Source organism: Biomphalaria glabrata, chromosome 14 (genome assembly GCF_947242115.1).
Source record: "Biomphalaria glabrata chromosome 14, xgBioGlab47.1, whole genome shotgun sequence".
Classification (NCBI taxonomy): Eukaryota; Metazoa; Mollusca; class Gastropoda; family Planorbidae; genus Biomphalaria; species Biomphalaria glabrata.
In genome coordinates this window covers 30,791,652-30,797,900 of record NC_074724.1, presented here as the reverse complement: position 1 = coordinate 30,797,900, position 6,249 = coordinate 30,791,652, and the positions used below count along the sequence as shown (strand labels likewise).

General features: G+C 36.0%; 1 non-coding gene across 1 annotated transcript; it reads left to right on the top strand.

Annotated features, from left to right (window-relative positions):
- Positions 1 to 101: 101 nt before the first annotated feature.
- Trnad-guc (transfer RNA aspartic acid (anticodon GUC)) lies at positions 102 to 173 on the top strand. Its single transcript has one exon. It is a non-coding gene; the product is annotated as a tRNA-Asp (tRNA).
- Positions 174 to 6,249: the final 6,076 nt, after the last annotated feature.

Genomic DNA, 6,249 nt, shown 5'->3' with positions numbered 1-6,249 from the left:
GAGGGAGTAAATGCAAATAACAGATTTCGAAGGTATTCCCAAAGAGCAACAACGTCTCAAAGTTTTAGAATTTTATTTATAAATTGACACAGTTAAATGTATCCTCGGTAGTATAGTGGTAAGTATCCCCGCCTGTCACGCGGGAGACCGGGGTTCGATTCCCCGCCGGGGAGGATATTTTTTATATGGTACTTCTATTTAAATAATTTATAGACAGGAGTTCGATTCTCCGGCGGGGAGGATATTCTTTAGATAGTAGGCAACTTCTATTAAAATAAATGATTAACATTATCAGTACCGGTAACTAAGATTTATTTTTTTTTAACGATTCATAACATTAGCTCCAGCTGGAATGACCTGCCCAGTGTGCAGCCGAATATTCCGGGCTCACATAGGTCTCACCAGCCACATGAGGAGGCACAAAACCCCAGTGCAAAGCCCTCAGCCCCCTGGATGACAAAATTGGTCATCATCGAACCACGACGAACGAACTATTCAATCTTCTTATCTTATCTTATATAATAATGTTTTCTTGAGATGAGGGGTCCCAAACAGAGGATGCATATTCTATTATTGGCCTAACCAAGGTTCAATAACATTTTAGTTCTATGTTCTTATTTGATTTATAGAAATTTCTTTTAATAAACCTTATAATGCTTTGTTTATTTTTTGATAGTTTCATTAACATGGGGATTCCATGAAAGTTTTTCATTTTTCACGTAAGTATTTTGCGTTTTTAGCCTGTGTTACTGGTTTACCATGAATAAGATAGGGCCTAAGTGGAATTAATTTGTTTTAGTTTTTTTTTTGTTACTCTTAATAACTAACATTTTTCTGGGTGGAAAGACATGCTCCAATTTGATTCCCATTTCTCTAATTCATCTTATTCTCTTTGTAAAATTTCTGTATCTTGTGTTGTTTTTATTGTTCTAGGCTATAGTCTGCGAATAATATGACTTTTGTTCCTGAACTAATGCAATTTGGTAAATCGATCGTTTATATAAATTAAAAATAGAATATGGTGACTGTAATTTGCTCTAGAATAATATTGAAGAGAGAGGTTTTCAACCTCAAAAGTCTCTGTTGGGGGGTTTTAAACTCAAAACCATCAGGAAGGGTTTTAAACGTTTTTAAAAAGCCATCGGGAGGATAGGGGTTTAAACTCAACCCCCCCCCCCCCCTTTTCCATTGGCATGGGTACGCCCAAAGAATTTTAATGTGTAATTTCCTATATATATATATATATATATATATATATATATATATATATATATATATATATATATATATATATATATATATATATATATATATATATATATATATATATATATATATATTTAAGAGGTAGCCTATATTGAAAAAAAAGGGGGGGGGTATAAACTCGCATATAGCATTTTGAGTGCGTAATTTGATTTTTTTTTTATATTGAAGAGGTATTTTTTCGTTTCAAACCTCGCTGGCGGGGGGGGGGGGGGGTTGAACTCAAAACCCCTTTGGCTACACTCATAGAATTTTGAGTGTATAATTTGCTTTTTTTTTAATATTAAGGAGGTATTTTTTAGTATCAAACTCCGCTGAAGGGGGGCTTAAACTCAAACCCCATTTGGCTATAATACGCTAATAGCATTTTGAGTGCGTAATTTGTTGTTGTTTTTTATATTGAAGAGGTATTTCTTTAGCTTCAAACCCCGCTGAAGGGGTGTTCAAACTCAAAACCCCTTTGGCTACGCTCATAGAATTTTGAGTTTGTAATTTGCTTTTTTATACTGAAGAGGGGGTTTATCGTACATTTTGGAGGGGGTTTTAAAATAAAAAATTCTTCCTTAGCTGTGTTCTTGGAATTCGGGGATTTTCGTTTGCACTTTTTTTTTTATAGAAGAGAGGGATTTAGCTGCTAAACCCCCAGATAGGAGATTTATAACTCAAACCCCCCTTGGCTGTGTTGGGGCAAGTGATGGTTTAGTATTAAAATCTCACCTAAAATAAACAAAATCAAAGTAAAAAATCAGTCACTAAATTAAATTCCGACCCACTCCCCCTGGGGGCGGGGTTCATTTCGGAGTGGTGGGGTTGCACTCCAAACCCCCCCCCCCCCCCCCCCCCCCCCTGGCTATGCACATGCCCATGATATGTTGTCTACATCGAAATGAATATCATTCGCATTAAATATCAGCCTTTGTCTTCCCAATCTTTGTTTTATCAGTTCTTTCTTGGCGGAGCCCCGAGATTTTTGTGTGATCTGTCTGGGTGTTTATCCGTCACGTTTAAATAGAAAAGAGAGAGAAAATCCGATTTCATGTATTTTGCAGTTTGCAAAGTTCTGGTGCCACGACTATTTTCAAATTATCTTTTATAAGAGAGCCGTTTTCTTTTTAAAATTAAATTTGTAAGTAGTTCTTGTTCACCAATTTTAATACAATTAAAAATAATGAGAATTAAAAAAAAAAAAGAGGTTGTATACCAAGTAGATGATTAACTCTTTCTCTCTTAATTGACGATACCCTCGTTGATTTGACCTCATTAAATTGTTTGATTTTATAAACTTTACTTTGTGTTATATAAAAAGAGCAAGCATTCCTCTTTAATTCCAGCAAAATAAAACATTTTCTGATAACAAACGACAAAGTTACTAAAGCTTAATCATAATAGGGTAGTGAAATGAGTAATGAGCAAAATGTAGAATTGCGTCGAAACGTGGAAAAATAATTACGGAGAGAAAGAGTTAATTTGTATATAGTTGTACCACCTACGAATGCAGTTTTGTTTAATTCCTGAAATACCTTTGTCCGTGGCTCTTCTGTCAATTAAAAAGGTAACCCGACGTCCCGCCTTGGCGGAACAATTTCGCTTTGTACCAGTGACTTTTCATAAAATGTCCGAGCGGGACGGTCATTAAAAAAAATCTCAATCAATGCGTTTGTTTCTCAACCAGATTTAACGCATTGATTTTTTATTAAGTTTAAAGGTACCGGTACCGTCTTTCGATGTTTCCATCTTTTCATTATTTCTTGATCGGCGCTTCTAGGGCTTCCGTTGTTGTAATCTTGATTAGTTCTACTTTAAGGCATTATACCTTTTTTTTACGAAACTGATGGTTGACTTTTGGCATATTGCCTCCAGGCGTGTTTCTCCGAGACCAAATCGTCATAGAAGGCCTGAACACTGACCTGCAATGTCACAACCTGTGGGCAGTTTACACCAGTAGCGTACAGGCATGTGCGACGTGTCAACGAGCTATTGGTCTTCACGGCCCACGGGTTGCGACTTCGCAGGTCAGTGGTGAGGCCTTCTACAACGAATAGTCTCGGTTTCTCTGTGTTTTATTTTCTACTATTCATTTCAAGATAACAATATTTCTTGGCTTTCCCTTCTGTTCAAGTCAGTGACAGAGTAAGAAATGTCGGAGACAAAACGAACATTGACGTTCAACAGGGACTTACAGGCATAGTTCCCATTTATAAAAAAAAGCAAGATGAATTTACAACGGCAGTGGAGTCCGATGTATGAAATGTGAATCATAGTTTTTTTGTCGCATATGATGGACGATAATTTGCCGAGTAGGCCTATGCAGCTCCTCCTTCGTGATCGAAGATGAGCACATTTTCTCATATCCTATGAACACGAAGATGGCTGTAAAGTCCAATCCTCGCTTTAAAAAGCCGGCCGCATACGTGGCATGGGCGGGTTTGGTTAGTTGCAGATAGGCCTCATACTTCTCTCAGCTTTTTTATTGATTCGGCGCTCTTTCATTCTGGCCACTCTCCTTGCTTCGTATCTCGTGACTCCGACAATCACAGCTTGACGCCATGAGCAATTATCGAGAGCTAGTGCTTCCCAGCTGTGAATGTCAATGTCACACTCCTCGAAGGAGTTCTTAAGGGTGTCTTTATAGCACTGTATTGACCCCCCCCCCCCCCAATTGGGAGCGCTTTCCTGCACACAACTCCCCATACAGAAGTCGTTTGGTAAGGCAATTGTCAGGCATGCGGACTACATGTCCCGCCCATCGAAATTGGGACCTTTTTAACCGTGGCATTGATACTGTTCATGTTAGACAACTGTAAGATTTCAGTATCTGGTATGAAACTCATATGCTTATTTGCCGAGTACAGCTCAGGGAAAGAAGTAGCCAATTCGTCAGCGTCATCTTCAATACAGGAAGTATGTGTTAGAAAGATGGCAATTAATTGGGTTAAAACTTTCCCCCTTTGCATATCAATGATATTAGGCGAAATTAACTATGTGAAAGTTCGCTTCATCAAAGGATTACACGAATGTAATGATCGATGCTCACTTGTTTCAAATTCTCCTTTATTTTCATTGCACTATGGAGAAATAAAAAAAGATCGCTGAATTCGTTTTGTACTCACCAGAAACAATGAAATATTATTCTCTGTGGACCAGTGAAACGGTTAAAGGTGGAAACACTAAAATGCCTTCTATTCGTGAAGTGCAATTTTCAAAAGCGAAAATTCAGGAAATCTTCGGTAAAAAAAATAATGAAACTGTTTTGCAAGAACCAAAAACTTTACAAGGAAGATACATGTGTGTGTGGAAAATATTTAAGCCTTTGTTGCTTACCAAAGAGATGACCCATTGGTGGGTCTTTCGCAGCGTATGAGCTAGTGAAGAATGCTTTTTTTGTGTGCTCAGAATGGAAGGAAACGATTGCTGACTTAATTTGTATTATAAAAATAGCCTGTGTGTGAATTTGCTAGGTTTTTATAGTATATTTATTGTTTATTTGGAGTTCATATATTCATTGCTTTTTTTTCTTTCTTCAGAAATCTTTGATGAGTAAGTATGGGAATTTCTCAGATAGGGAGGTCACTGAATCTTACTGCCAAATGGAATCATAAAGATTAGGCCTATACACATTTTCATAATTAGTTTTATGTAACATAGGCCTACTTTTAAATAGTTAATTTATTTCCTTAAGTACATTTTTGAATTAATCTTCTTTCGAAATTTTAAAAATATCATACACATTTTAAAATTGAAATAAATTAGTTACTACATTGTATATCATTAATGAACACTTATTAGTTCTTTCATATGAAATATTCAAAGTCATATTAATTAGTTCTGTATTAGGAAAGTTTTAATTTAAAAGTATGAAAAAATGGTGTGGGAAGATTAGATGGTGAAAATAATACTGCTTATGTTGATTACTTAATAGCATTACCAGTACTTATATTTCTGCTGACATTGTTTATCATACAGAAAAATATTGGACCTTTGTTTCCTTAGCCCTTGCACTGTGTGCAAGCCTTCAAACATTAGGAGCTGTGTTCAATACAAATTCAGGCATGAATAGTCTTTCAAGTGCTATTCAAACATACATGCGAATGCTTGAATTATTCAAGGAAAAATACTATTTTAGTTTAATCTCTGTATCTGTTATATTTTATGATTTTCTACGGAATGTTTATTTAAACCGAAAAAGGAATTCATGTAATCGTCATATTTACTTGTGAGATCATTGAAGATAAGTTTGAGTCAGTTTGAAAATTTATTAAATGAACACCTAGATCACAGAAGATCTTTTTTTTTAAAAAAAGATTGCTAATTGCAACATTATATCAACACTAAGGAAAGCTTATGAAATTATTATTTTATTTGTAAAACGATAGATGTAGAAGATGTTTCTACACTGTTCAAATTATGCATTTATAATTTAATACAATGATTATGTCACAATTTAATTAGTATTGGTGGTTGTTATTGTTGGAATGGCAATGGATATAATCTACCTTACATGCATGTGTCCTAAATACCAGTAGATTCTAACTAGTCTACCAAATGGCCTTAAGAGGTGGCTAAGAGGACTGTTAACACTGACAGGAGAAAGGGCTTTTTAACCTTGGTTTCCTACTAGAGACAGAAAACTCTGAATCCAAATTTTCACTGCGTTGCAATTAAATCCTAACACAGGAAAGGCTTGGGAAGTCATTTCTGAGAGTAAATTAGGAGTGGGTGATTTTTATGCAGCTTGTAGCACATTGGGCTACACTATGGCAGACCCTGTGAGGCTACTGACCCCAAACTGTATTATTGACATTCCTTTCAGCTAAACAGCAGCATGGAAAAAAGGGAACGTATGTATGGGTGACAACATTCTGTCCATAACCAACACCCACCAGAAGACTCATCACCAGATGAGCCACTGAAGTCTTACGATTGAAGGAGCTCATGAAATTCTGCATTAAATAAACAAATGATTAATTAATAAAAAGAAAAAAAACG